The sequence below is a fragment of the Symphalangus syndactylus genome, chromosome 10 (assembly GCF_028878055.3).
Source record: "Symphalangus syndactylus isolate Jambi chromosome 10, NHGRI_mSymSyn1-v2.1_pri, whole genome shotgun sequence".
Lineage (NCBI taxonomy): Eukaryota > Metazoa > Chordata > Mammalia > Primates > Hylobatidae > Symphalangus > Symphalangus syndactylus.
Window position 1 is genome coordinate 12,701,277 of NC_072432.2, and position 15,487 is coordinate 12,716,763.

General features: G+C 43.1%; 1 protein-coding gene across 11 annotated transcripts in view; it reads right to left on the reverse strand.

The window, feature by feature from the left end:
* SFMBT2 (Scm like with four mbt domains 2) overlaps positions 1-15,487 on the reverse strand; it is a 282,187-nt gene that overhangs the window by 171,227 nt on the left and 95,473 nt on the right. The gene's annotated exons all lie outside the window — the stretch shown is intronic.

Below are 15,487 nucleotides of genomic sequence, written 5' to 3' on the forward strand. Positions count from 1 at the left end.
GAGGAACAAAGACAAGGTCTCTCATCTGAGTTCTGATGCTTCTTCCCCTGTCTAATCCATCCCACGGTAGCGTCCTCCCTGGGAGGGGGACAGGCAGCAGTTTGAGGTCATCTTCAAGCCCAGCTACCGTCCAGCTCCAAGGCAGGTCAGGACACCTTGATGCAGCCAGGCCTCTGTCCCTCCCTCAATGCCTGGCCCAGCACAAGCATAGGTATTTTCTTTTTTCTTAAAAGCATTCTCAGTTAATATTCCTCTGTGACGTCTTTGGTACTCGTATTCTGACACAAGTCCTCCAGACTACCAAGGCTTCATTATAAACCATGTCATTGTAAAGAAGGAAAAATTACACTGTGAGTTCTAGCTAAGAATTCCCCCATAGGCTAAGACCTTCTCTCTGCCTTTCATCACTCAATGGCACACACAATTAATTCTCAACACACTGTCTAACCAAGAGTCTGTCAATGGGTAATTTTTTAATAGGGAAATCATTCTCACTATCCACTGGGACAGGAAAGCCAGGTGAAAACTGTGATCAGCACAATAATCCTGAAAGACAACCTTTAAACATATCTATCCAATTATGCTCTTGAATCTAATGGTCTTTACCTCATAAAGATAGGATGTCAGAGTCAGAAAGTCATTCTAGTTCATGGAACCCAGGCATCTTCCCAGGAGAGGATCAGAGACTAGAAGGCATCCCCACATGGAGAGCTTTTCAGAAGGGCACCTGTCTCCTGCACCCACCACTGCCGCCCTGTCCACTGGGGTGGTAAAGATCCTTCCTCTCTTCCTGCACCCCCAACACTGAGAACTTGCAAGCTAGTCACATCCACTCACATCACAGATGAAGTGACTGACCCCAGAGAAGCATGACTTGGGCTTCACGTGGGACCCTGTGTGCATCACGCCTGTAATCCCAGCACTTTGGGAGGCCAAGGCAGGCGGTTCACCTGAGGTCAGGAGTTCAAAATCAGCCTGGCCAACATGGTGAAACCCTGTCTCTACTAAAAAAAAAAAAAATAGAAAAATTAGCCGGGCGTGGTGGTGCGCCCCTGTAATCTCAGCAACTCAGGAGGCTGAGGCATGAGAATCGCTTGAACCTGAGAGGCGGAGGTTGCGGTGAGCCGAGATCATCACACCATTGCACTCCAGTCTCCTGGGCAACAGAATGAGACTCTGACTCAAAAAAAAAAAAAAAAAAAAAAAAAAGAAAAAAGAAAAAAAAGAAAGAAAGGTGAGTGGTTATAGCTCTTCCAGACCTACAGGTCATCTACTGCCAAAGTCATCTGCAGAGTGATGGTCACCTATGGAGGCTACTGGTATTGGCTCTTGGTACCAATGAGCCACTGGGTTTCCGTGTGTAACTGCAGTTTATTGTAGGTTTCTACAGCTGAGGCTTTTCTACTTTATTCTGTTTCTTGCAAGTGTTTCAGTGGATGAACTTTAATAAGGTTGGGAAGAGAGGCTAAGACGGCATCTAATTCTACATCCAAATGGGAGAAGACGCTACAAATGTGCGTTAATAAGACAAAAACAGGGCTCACCCAAGGCTTGACATAAAAGAAACGCAAAAGAGTGCTATTCATCAATAGCAATTAAAAGCTCTACTGTTTATGCACATTCTTTAATAGTTTGCCTTAACTGGGGAGGGAAGGTGCAGAAAAAGGAATTGTTCAATAAGTTCACTTTTTAAATTAAACAAACATACTTATTTGCACTTGTAAAATAACAAATGTTTGAGAAATTTTTACAATGTTCATTTCCCCCCCAACCCAGCTTATAAAAAGGCTTTTAATAAAACAAGCCAAAGTGAAAACAAGTCTACTGGGCCCATTGATTTCATTCTCCTAGGAAAAAAAAATTATTTCACTAAAACTTAAATATTTCCATTAAGGTCCATGACAGAATTGCAAGAACAAACACACAAATAGAGAACCAGTCTGAGGTCACTATTCACAGCACAGCACTGGGTGCAGGCAGCACCTTGGAAGCCTTAACAAAGGAAGTCAGAATAGGCCAAAGAGAAATTACACAGTGAGTCTAACGGAGATGAGGTTTTTCTTTTTTTGTTTTTAAGACGGACTGTTGCTCTGTTGCCCAGGCGGGAGTGCAGTGACGTGATCTCAGCTGACTGCAACCTCCGCCTCCTGGGTTCAAGTGATTCTCCTGCCTCACCCTCCCGAGTAACTGGGATTACAGGCGCACACCACCACGCCCAGCTGATTTGTGTATTTTTAGTAGAGATGGGGTTTCTTCATGTTGGCCAGGCGGGTCTCGAACTCCTGACCTCAGGTGATCCGCTCACCTTGGCCTCCCAAAGTGCTGGGATTGTTGGTGTGAGCCACTGCGCCTTGCCAGAAACAAGTTTTTATGATCATACTTTAGCTTCATGAGAGCTTTATCAATTTGAGAGATAAAAAAAAATGGAAGACTAGCACAAATAAAATACAGGTAGAACAATGCAAATATCTTTTGAGCCCAATAACTTCTTCAAATAAAGGTTTAAGGACACACCATAATGCCTGGCATATTACAGGCACCTAGTAAATATCTGGTGGGTGAGGATAACTTTGAGGCTTATCTTTTTTTTTTTCTTAAGAGACAGGGTCTCACTTTGTCACCCAGGCTGGAGTGCAGTGGCACGATCATAGCTCACTACCACCTCAAATTCCTGGACTCAAGCAATCCTCTTGCCTCCGCCTCCCGAGTAGCCGGGACTACAGGTGTGTGCCACCATGCCTAGCTAATTTTTCTTTTCTCCTTTTTTTTTTTTGTAGAGATGGGGTATATTAGTGTTTTCTCGCGCTGCTAATAAAGACATACTGGAGACTGGGTAATTTATACATGAAAAAGTTTTCATTGACTCACCTTCCACATAGCTTTCTCTCTCTCCCCCACTCCCTACACGGCCTCCCCCCTTTCTCTCTCTCTGTCTCCCCAACACCCCTCAAAGCCTCCCCACCCCAGCTCCCCACAGGGCCTCCCCACTTTCTCTCTCTCTCCCCTACTCCCGCTTTCTTTCCTTCCTCCCCTTCTTCTTTTGTTAAATATCGTTTTTCTTTAAGGCTCACACTAGGAAGTGCTGGTGTTGCAGAAACACGGGAAGGCAGGAAATGAGTTTGGGAACAAATAAGTAAATAAAATCTGGGGAAAGCACACATCTAAAGCACTCTTCACCCTTCACAGTTTATCTGGGGACACTTCATATTTAAAACGTATTTTGTGCAGTGGGCCTGACAAAGCAGACACACACACCGGATGTGCTACGCGACGGCTCTTCCTCAGCCTCTGACAACAGGGGGTTCATCTCAGGACACGACACCTCATTGCTGACAATGGGAGCAACGTGATGGTCTATCAAGAGGAAAAAGGCAAGCGTCATCCACAGCCGGCCCGGCCACTGACAGCCAGGCACCGTCACATCCACCTGGCCTGGAGAACCAGGCTCAGAAACCCACTGTGCAGCCTCCAAGAGGCCACCCCCTCCACCTTCCCAGTGACAGAGCCAAAGCCACCACCAGGAGCTTGATGCTCAGACACACAGTTCGGCCTGCTGTGTGCTGCCTCCCATGTCTAAGAGGCTGCCTTTTCATCAGCTCCCCGTCACAGCTAACGAAACCTCTTTGGAATTAGCTCCCAATCCTTAACTGTACCAAAATGGAACAGTACAGGAAATGAGAAGTGTCACTAAACCGGGACTAGAACACTGTGTCCCTAAGTCCCACAACCAGGACCACAACAGAGTGTTTGTTCCTAAAGGTTCCTGATCATACTCAGACCTTAAAAGTGAGCTGCTCATTAAAAGCGGGTCCTGTCACTAATACAGACATTAACTAAAGCAGTATTCCATGAGTGGCACGGTAAAAGGATTTCCGTGGCTCTTGATAAACACAGTAACACAGACCCGGCCCAGTGTCCCAGCGCTCTTCCTCTGACTTGCCTTTCCCACTGTCTGCAATTGTAACTCGAGTGCTTTGGGCTACCTTGTGGAACTCAGCTACATTTGTTAACCTCACTACTGAGCTGAGGCCTGCACCGCATCACAGACAAGCGTGAAGTTCCAGGACGACAGGAATAAAACTTAGAACCTGCCATCCAGGAGTTTACCAGGGAAATGATCACAGAAATAAACACCTGAAATAGGCCTGATACAGCCAGACAGAAGCTAGGGAGGAATTGAGGCGGGAGCATAAATCACCGGGGTGCTTTAATGTTCAAAAGAAGCCGGAGGGGGGAAAAGGAATCTATTTGGGGATTTAGGCAAAGTTTGGGAGGCACTGATCTTTTTCTATAGTGGTCAAATTCATAGAAAGAGAAAACAGAAAGGTGGTTGCCCAGGGTAGAGGAGGGGGAAGGACTGGGAACCACGTTCGACATGTAGAGAGTTTCCGATGGGGGAGAGGAAAGCACTCTGAAGACGGCCCGTGGTGATGGCTGCACGACAACATGAATGTAATTAATGCCACCAAACTGTACAATTAAAACTGGTCCACATGGCAAATTGTATGTTACATCTATTTGACAATTTTTAAAATCCAAACAAAAACCATGACCCAACTTCTTACAATGCAACTATGTCACACTGTCTTAGGACGCATCAAATGCAGACGCAGCTCGCTGGTATAATCTGTAGAACAGCATTAGTTGGTGACCCCAACTGCTACTTGCTTCTGGAGTAAGCCTTCACCCCCTGGTTGCTATGAGAATCTGCAGACCACCACAATTAAAACATGCAATAAATTTCTCTTTCTCAAAAAAGTAACAACCTTAAAAGATATTCAGTAACAGAAACACACACACACACACACACACACACAACACATACACATAAATTACACAGAACACTTCATATTAACTTAGAAAAGAAATCCATCCTGCTCTGTTGTATAGGATTGGTGATGTCCTCTAAATGAGCCAAAATCCAATCCACATCAGAAATAACACTTTCTGCATCTCAGGCAAAAGACACTACATTCTGTGGACTGTAACATAACCAAGGATTAAATCTGAAAGCAACTGGCCAAGCGTTCTCACAATGGCCTTTTAACCTAATTGCTTTAATTATTAAATCTATCCTCGAAACATTTTTGTCACTAATACCATATGGCATGATGCATAACTAAGGCCCTTCCAACAGACTCAGCCACTAAAAAGAAAAAAAAAAAATACCTCAAAGGAAGGACAAACACTTCAACAAATTTTACCTGCTAGTACAAAGTATCAGGCAACATAGAAAAACTGAAGTACTTAATATTTCCACCCATCTTAACTCAGTTCCAACAGTTTTTAAAATCTTAAATCATTTGTAAATTAAATATTGCCTTGAAATAATAAAACACTGTAAAATATGTTAATTGAGTCATAAAAGCCTACTTTCCTGCATAATTATGTTTTACTTTTCTCCTCACTGATTTCTTTACACTAGAATTAGCCAGGATTCTATCTGGATACAATAATAATACTTGGCTCTTGTGAGAGTTTTACAAATAGTAAAAGCCCACAGCTGACCACAGAATTTCTAGACTGGCTGGCCTAAGAAAATCGACACTCATGAGTCTTCATGGCAGAGCCACACCACCAAACTTCAAGGCAACTTTTGGAGAATGTTTTATTTTATCTTGCATCATATGAGCAAATTAAAATGAGGCAGAAGAACGAAGAATCACCGGAAATCAGATGTAATGAGATATCAGGATAAGGCTGGGCACAGTGGCTCAAACCTATAACTCCAGTGCTTGGGAAGGCTGAGGCGGGAGGATCACCTGAGCTCAGGAGTTCAACGATGCAGTGAGCTATGATCATGCCACTGCATTACAGCCTAGGTGACACAGGAAGTCACCCTGTGACAGGGTGACACCCTGTCTCAATCAATCAATCAGTCAGAGAGATCAGGATAGTGAATGACCAGGGAACTAAAAGAAGAACGTTGGGGGAACTGAGGGAGTAATCAAATGAAAAATGTAACAAATTTATGAGAAGGTTAACAGGGAAAGGCCACTGAGTTTCACACTAAGAGAGCTGCTGAAGACCAGAACATGCAATTTTAGCACAACAATTGAGAGAAAACTAAGGATCTGGAATAAAGTGTGTGAAGACAGAACAGAGACAGAGGGTATTCAATGAGAAAAACTCAAAGAACCAAGACAGGCAACGTACCATTAGACCCAACTATTTACAATATCAACTGTTGGAGTACTTTCTGTCGCCAGTAAGATTTAACCCAATGAAAAGAATAAAATAGCCCATTTCTTTTCTTTGATAAGATGCACCACGACTTACTGTGTGCACTGACTTAATATGTACAGTGATTTAATGAGGGAGTGTCTCTATTCCTAAGAGAATCTTTCATAAAACTATGGTTTAGATCAAAGCTTACAAGGATGTGAAATGCCGTGGTAGTCAAATGTCCTACTAAACGTACGGATATCTGTTCAAAGTCGCTGCTATTAGGCCCAAAGATAGAAAACGTAGGCTGCTCCCCTGCATGAGGACAGGGTTTCTTTGCAAGAGCATCATTTTATTCTATTCCAAGGTTCCACCTTGATATGGTTTGGATCTGTGTCCCCACCCAAATTTCACGTACAATTGTAATCCTCAGTGTTGAAGGCAGAGCCCAGTGAGAAGTGACTTGATCGTGCAGGCAGTTTCTAATGGTTTAACACCATCCTCCTTGGTCTTGTCATGGTAAAAGTGAGTTATCACGAGATCTGGTTGTTTAAAAGTGTGCGGCACCTCCCCCTTCTCTCTCTTCCTCTTTCTCCAGCCCACATAAGACATGCCTGCTTCCCCTTCACCTTCCACAAACTCAGTAAGTTTCCTGAGTCCTCCGAAGCCATGCTTCCTGTACATCCTGTGGAATCGTGAGCCAATTACACCTCTTTTCTTTATAAATTACCCAGTCCTGGGTATTTCTTTGTAGCGGCGCGAGAATGGATAATAACATAGGCACCCAAGACCATAACAGCTCCTGTTCCATCTTCTATCAGGCCCTGTGTACCTGCCCTGGAATCAACTGAAGACAAAAATGGCAGATTCAGTCTATAACACTTGGACCACAATGAGTCATGTTTCCAGTTCAATTCAAATTAATCTTCAAATACTTTCTAGAGCACCAATCCTTGCCAGCCTGGCCCCCAAAACACGGCTTGTCCTCACCTCACAGCAAACTCTGCTGCACCATCTGCTGACTCAGAGCTTTTCACTGAGGTCTTTAACACTTTCGTGTCTCCACTATCCATGCTAACCCAGCCCTCCACATATGTGACCTCCTAAACCAAACCAACAGCTCTCATTGTCTTCCATGGTACAGAAATGACAGTAGCTAAGGGGAAAAATAACAGTAAGCTGGCTTGTCCTGCTCTGGGCTAACCAGTGAGGAAATTCACCAAGAGGGAAAATTAATTCATCTCACAAAGACCACACTTGCCCTAAGAGAATCACTTCTGCCATACCTCGAAAAGTGAGTAAAATGTGCATGAACTTCACTGGAATTACAATTGACCCTGTAAAACTGAAATTCCGGTTTTTCCACTGAACCCCCCAAAAATTAAATATCTGCATATAAATTTTGACTCCCCCAAAACTTAACTACTAAAACCCTACTGTTGACCTGAAGCCTTACTGATAGCAGTTGATGAACACATATTTTGTATGTTCTATGTATTATGTGCGGTATTCTTATCATCAAGTACGCTAGAGAAAAGAAAATGCTATTAAGAAAATCATAAGGAAGCGAAAATATATTTAGTATTCATTAAGCGGAAGTGGATCATCATAAAGGTCTTCATCCTTATCTTCACGCTACATAGGTGAGGAGGAGGAGGAAGAGGAGTTGGTCTTGCTGTCTCAGGGGTGGCAGAAGCAGAAGAAAACCCATGTATAAATGATTCACGTATAAATGATTCACGTAGTTCAAACTCGTGTTGTTCAAGGGTTAACTGTAGTTGTTTTCAAGATGCTCCCATCTTCTTCTAAGTCTGTTCCACCCCATTCCCCAGCAGACACATCCTCCCTAAGTCAGTCCTACATGCAGTCTGCACTCTTCCCAGATTATTTTGTCTCTCATTGTTATAACCAACAGGCTCTTCAGGGTGATGTCTGCTGTTCAGGTACAGGATGCTTGCTCAATTTCAAATCTTCTATTTAAAATTGAATTGGTGGCCAGGCACAGCGGCTCACACCTGTAATCCTACCACTTTGGGAGGCCGAGGTGGGTAGATCACCTGAGGTCAGGAGTTCGAGACCAGCCTGGCCAACATGGCAAAACCCCGTCTCTACTAAAAATACAAAAATTAGCCAGGCACGATGGCAGGTACCTGTAGTCCCAGCTACTCAGGAGGCTGAGGCAGAAGAATCACTTGAACCCGGGAGGCGGAGGTTGCAGTGAGCAGAGATCGCGCTGCTGCACTCCAGCTTGAGCAACAAAGCGAGACTCCATCTCAATGAATAAATAAATAAATAAATAAATAAATAAGTAAATAAATATTGGCTTTTTAATGAAAACAAATAAGTTTCAATAAAACTGAATTGGCTTTTTGCTTCACATTTACTCAAATCAATTCCACACAAAACAGTTGGAGGCTTTGTAACTTCTCTTTAGGGCAAAAATAAATGGGTATGTTCTTAACATCAGAAAAATGCTAAGAGCTCAAGATACTTCTTTTCTTCCTATTTTGAAACAAATATAATTTGACTTTGGAATAAAATTCCTTTCATCAGAAATGTATGTTTTGATAGGTGCACTGCACAGGATTCTAATAGCTCTAAAATCTGCTTCAGTTTAGAGCTGTGATCTTCATCACCCCCTAAGCCTTGTATCTTACTCTCCACAAATTAGACTGCATCCTTAAAAGGCATCCGCTGACGGATTTCACAGGGACTGAAGTGGGCTGGGAACTGCATTCCACGGCATCTCAGCTGCCCTTAGACAGGCCAACTTTGTCATTCAGAGCAAGCACTGAATAAATCTCCTCCAACTTACATGAATGTAACCCACTTCATGGCTGTCAGAGGGAAGAAATAAGCCTTTGAGAATCCTCTGTGCTAACAGGGCTCCCCTCGTAATAATGGCTAGGCTGGTGGCCAGAGTTCCCACAGCTGAGCCTCCAGGTACAGAGGCTAAATGCTGGCCCAGAGGGTCAGCAGGATGAGCTAGTTTGTGAGTGAAAGACTCTCATTACTCAAATGACTGCTTAGGGCCTTAACACTAACCAATTCACGCAGGTCTGACGGGGCATGAGTGTGCAAGGAAAAGCCATGTAGGTTCCTGAGACAGCCACAGTCGGTGGGGATCCGTCAGTGGCTGGCCTCAATCCCAGCATTTTGGGATTTGTTACGTTTGTATGTTCTACATATTATGTACGGTATTCTTACCAACAAGTAAGCTAGAGAAAAGAAATGCTATTCAGAAAATCATAAGGAAGCGAAAATATATTTAGTATTCATTCAGTGGAAGTGGATGATCATAAAGGTCTTCATCCTCGCCATCTGCATGCTGAATAGGTGAGGAGGAGGAGGAGGAGTTGGTCTTGCTGTCTCATGGGTGGCAGAGGCAAAGAAAAGCCACATAGAAGTGACTCACGCACTTCAAATTTGTGTTGTTCAAAGGTCAACTGTAGTTGTTTTTAAGATGCTCACATCTTCTTCTAAGTCTGCTCTATCCTCATTCCCCAGCTGACACATCCTCCCTAAGTCAGTCCTGCACGCCCTCTGCACTCTTCCCAGGTTATTTTGTCTGTCAATGTTACAACCAACACGCTCAAGCAAGGCAGCAGGATGGCTTGAGCCCAGGAAGTAGAGGCTGCAGTGAGCCATGATGATCCTGCCACTGCACTCCAGCCTGGGCAACAGAGCAAGACCCTATCTCAAAAAAAAAAAAAAAATACTGCAAAACAATAGCTTCTGAGTTTCACTAGATGAGGTCACATCCTTAGGAGCCCATCTGTGACCTCAGCTTGAAAAGAGCAGATGGGAGCACACTGCCAACCAGTGCGAGGCCCCAGCAGTCATTGACTTAAAAAAAAAAAAAAAAGCTAGAAAATTAACGAAGTAACTGGGACAGAAACTGCAGGGATTCTTTGGGGTACACAGACACTAAAGGTATGTGTGGGGAAGAGCATGACTTGATTTAACAATCACTCCAGCTGAAAAGCAAAGCCCATGCAGATAACCAGGAGTACTCTACGGAACCAAATGCCAGTTTCAAAGCACCCAGGACAGCATAAGCTCATCTTTTCTGCAGCGTGAAATGCGAAGCAGCAGAGGGCACCTCCATGTTTTCTACTCCTAATATGTCTCTACAGAAAAGCCATTACAAAGAGTAATCCAATATTAGCATGTAATCAGTTCACCTAAGGCAATCAGTGAACTTCCTCGGGGCTCACGGCCATCCAAGCTCACTTCAGGGGCAAAGCAGGAATGTAACTGTTGTGGACACGAAGCATTAGTGCTCCCTTGACTGGACATCTGAAAATGCAAAACGTGGGGCAGCTACAGCTATTCAGTAACACAAAACCATTTTCACCACCAGAGTCAAACCCAAACCCACTACATTTAAATCTAACGTTCATTCTGGTTCTAAGGGAAAAGATGCAAATTTTCCATTCTCAAGACATCATTTAAAATATAAAAAGTATTCATTTTTCTTGTTTTGCTTTTGTTTGGAGAGGAAGAGGGGTGCTGATCTAATTTTGGTATTTATTCATTCAACAAATTTTTGAGGAGATAGAAGAAGATACATTGCATTTAACTTCCACTAGAAGGGTATTTTTTAAATCCATTTTTGGCTCCACACTGTTGAAATCATTTCGTAAACAAAGACCCTCTTTAAATACCAGAGCTTTGCAATTATTCTACACACACATGTGCCGAATTATCTTTTAGAGACACATACTAAAATATTTACAGATGAAATGAAATGATGTCTAAGAGTTGCTTCAAAGCAATAGAGTCTGGAAAACGAGGGTGGTAATACTGATTAACAAGGTTGGCTTTGAACAGCTCATGGCTGAAGTCGGGTAACGAGCATATGAACTTCACTATATATTCTGTCTACTATTGGTTATGTTTGAGTTTCCCATAATAAAAAAGTTTTCAAAGCAGAATGGAGGGGCATTTTGACATTCGTTTAGCAAAAGGAAAGCTGCCAACCAGAGCAAATAGTTATTTGAGCTCCAGTTTTCAGTTGAGTGTGCCAATGAAGAGTTGAGAAGTTGAAGACCTTCATTAATTCCTTTTTTCCTTCTTAAATCTACTTGGTCCGCAGCTCACTGCCTCATTAAAAAAAAAAAAAAAAAAAGGTTACCATGTGTTCATTGTGAAGGCTCCAAGGTCTCCAAGTGAAATAACCCAAATACCAGCGAATTGGTTAATACCGAAGAGAACTCCAGTATATATGTGTGTGTTACGACAAGCAAACAAGGATATTATGTGAGTTTAGAGCACATTTATTGACCTACTGCCAATATGTTAAGCACACATAAGCATACATGCCTGTGCAAATTTGACTCGTAAATTGAATGGATGTGGGAACCAGAATATCCTACTAGAAGGGACGGATAGCCTACAGAATTTAGGTATTGCACTGGAGTGAGTCTTTTTTTTTTTTTTTTTTTTTTTTTTTTTGAGATGGAGTCTCGCTTTGTCGCCCAGGCTGGAGTGCAGTGGCGCGATCTCGGATCACTGCAAGCTCCGCCTCCCGGGTTCACGCCATTCTCCTGCCTCAGCCTCCCGAGCAGCTGGGACTACAGGCGCCCGCCACTGTGCCCGACTAATATTTTTGTATTTTTAGTAGAGACGGGGTTTCACTGTGGTCTCGAACTCCTGACCTCGTGATCCACCTGCCTCTGCCTCCCAAAGTGCTGGGATTACAGGCGTGAGCCACTGCGCCCAGCCTGGAGTGAGTCTTTCAATCACCAAAGGAAGTTTATTTACCCAACTCCATTATTAAAAAATATAATCACTCATGTCCATATTTCCTTTGTTTTACCCAAAACTATCAGGAAACAACTGGGAAATGAGCCAAAACATAAACCACTTTGATTCAAAAATTGTCGAAAGCAATGTTACTAACATTTCCATGGCTTTTGAAGAATTTTATTAGACTTTTTTGTGGGGAGAAGGAGGAGATATGTATGTGTCAGGGTGTCAGAGTAATTTGGTATACAGATAATTTTGTCACCCAGATAATTAGCCTAGTACCTGATAGGTAGTTTTTTAATCCTTACTTTCTTTCCACCATCCACTCTCAAGTAGGCCCCCATGTCTATGATTCCCATCTTTATGTCCATCTGTACTCAATATTTAGTTCCCACTTCTAAGTGAGAACATGCAGCATCTGGTTTTCTGTTCCTGTGTTAGTTTGCTTAGGATGGCCTCCAGGGACATCCATGTGGCTGCAAAGGACATGATCTTGTTGTTTTTTTTTTTTTTTTTAATGGCTGCGTAGTATTCCATGGTGTATGTATAACACATTTCCTTTATCCAGTCTGCTGTTGATGAGCATTGAGGTTGATTCAATGCCTTTACTATTATGAATAGTGCTGTGGTGAACACACACGTGCATGTGTCTTTAAGGTGGAATGATTTCTATTCCTTTGGGTATTGCCAGTAAGAGGCTGCTGAGTTGAATGGTAGTTCTAACTTAAGTTCTTTCAGAAATCTCCAGAGTGCTTTCCACAGTGGCTGAACTAAGTTACATTCCCACCAGCAGTGTTTAAGCATTCTCTTTTTTCCACAACCTCACCAGCATCTGTTATTTTGTGAATTTCTAAGAATAGCCATTCTGACTGGTGTGAGATGGTGTCTCATTGTGGTTTTGATTTGCATTTCCCTAATAATTAATGATATTGAGCATTTTCCCATATGCTTTTTGGCCATTGTATGTTTTCTTTCAAAATGTGTCTATTCATGTCCTTTGCCCATTTTTTAGAAGCCTTTCTACACAAGAAAACCATACTGATGTTGGTGGAATAAGCTGATGGTTCTAACTTAGAGGCAAACCATTAAGACCATGGGGACTTTGGATTTGAGGGGGTAGAAAATGTGACGTTATCACTACAACATCTTCAATGGCTGTTCTGTTCCTCCAAGAAAGACAAGAATCTTGGCATGGTTGTTGGATAATATCTCCTGAGAGTTTAGGTGAGATGAGAAGAGAAAATATTCATCCCTAATATTATTCTCTTCCACTGGCCCAAAGATCATAGGCCAATTCACAATTATTCATATGCTCTGAAAGATACCACAGTAAGCTGTAATTTGACTGAAGTAGTCAGGGGCTTTTTCATGCCTTCCTGGTTTAATCTCTTGTCCTATTTGTGCATGCACAAGTCAGCTTCATAGGGGAAGAGTGGAAATATTTTTTCTGTCTTTTCATATCCCTAACACTGAAGTATTAGACATTTTTGCATTTCATGGGTTAGGAAGGTGAGTTCCATGTGGGTGGACAACTGATATGGTTTGGCTGTGTCCCCAGCCAAATCTCACCTAAAATTATGATGATCCCCATGTGTCAAGGGTGGGGCCAGGTGGAGATCATTGAATCATGGGGGCAGTTTTCCTCATACTGGTATCCTGATAGTGAATAAGTCTCACAAAATCTGGTGGTTTTATAAAGGGAAGTTGCCCTGCACAAGCTCTCTTGCCTGCCACCATGTAAGACGTGCCTTTCTCCTCCTTTGCCTTCTGCCATAATTGTGAGGCTTCCCCAGCCATGCGGAACTGTGAGTCCATTAAACCCTTTTTTTCTTTATATATTACCCAGTCTGGGATCTGTCTTTATTAGCAGCATGAGAACTGACTAATACAACCACCAGGAAAGAAGAGAGAGAATCAAGAAAGTTCTCATTTGGCTGTTCTGTCTATAATTTATCCCTGTTTTTTAACAGATATGGGCTGGGCGCAGTGGCTCACGCCTGTAATCCCAGCACTTTGGGAGGCCGAGATGGGCGGATCACGAGGTCAGGAGATCAAGACCAAGGTGAAACCCCATCCCTACTAAAAATACAAAAAAAAAAAAAAATTAGCCAGGCACGGTGGCGGGCACCTGTAGTCCCAGCTACTTGGGAGGCTGAGGCGGAGAATGGTGTGAACCCAGGAGGCGGAGTTTGCAGTGAGCTGAGATTGTGCCACTGCACTCCAGCCTGGGTGACAGAGCAAGACTCCGTCTCAAAAAAAAAAAAGAGCTATGGCACATGGATAAAGATGATACAAGAGAGTTGTAATGTGATTTCAGGCAATCAGGAGAAAAAGGAGACAAAGAAAGAAAGTGAAAGAACCTTGACAGGGCTTCACAGAGAGATGGAGCCAGGAACCTCCGCGGAGGGAACAGAAACCACCACAGAATCAGAAAGCTGAATGGCTTCCCTGGGGTCTGCAGGTGAGACACCTTAGAAGGTGCCAGGGCTTATAAAAGACCAATTCCATGTCCCAGACCTTGTAGCTTCCAATGACCTCTCTAGATGTCATGATGTCCCTTCAAGACCATTCTAAATACATAATTATCTCCTACAGAAATAAGAAAATTACAGTTTAATAAACTAATAACTCCAAAAATATGTATTTTTAATTGTTGTTTTGAGACAAAGTCTAGCTCTGTTGCCCAGGCTAGAGTGCAGTGGCAGGATCTCCACTCACTGCAACCTCCGCCTGACAGGTTAAAGCAATTCTCCTGCCTCAGCCTCCTGAGTAGCTGGGATTACAGGCACACGCCACCACACCCGGCTAATTTTCGTATTTTTAGTAAAGACGGGGATTTGCCATGTTGGTCAGGCTGGTCTCGAACTCCTGACCTCGTGGTCTACCCACCTTGGCCTCCCAAAGTGCTGGGATTACAGGCGTGAGCCACCGTGCCCAGCCCAAATATCTTTTTTACATTCTTCATTCTATGGCCAAGTCTACAACTACAGATGAGTTGGAGTATCAACAAGCTGCCCAGCAGCAAATAGCCACAAACACAGAAGTGTGTCCTTCCCTTCTCCCCAGACCCATCAACAGACGGTCTTAACCGAGTGTTCTAGAATCTCCTGCATAAATGGCATTCGCCCTTCCTCCACGTCTTCACAGCGACACAGACACTAGCTGGAACAGAAATCCTCTGGGAGGCAAAACTTCCACTTCAACATTCCACTTCAAGTGCCAAGAACAGTCCCTGACTCTGAAATGACGGATCACTGCTATTTAGCAAAGCGCTTAGTTGCTACCATGTGCAGGACAAAAATAAAAGCACTGAACACCTTAACTCTGTCGTCCTCACCCCCTGAAATTCCCTCATTCTTCCTTGCTTCAAGATTAACGTCCAAGCGGCAGAAGCTACTGGCCTAATTTTGAGCCTGACGTTTGACTATATGCATCCTATAATACACACTGTATAATTTTTGCTCTTATCCCCTTGTGCAAAGTGATTGAATCAAAACATTTTAATCACCAGCCTTTTTTAATAATCTGTTGTGTTTTGTTTTACTTCTAGACACTTGCAGGATCTTTCTGA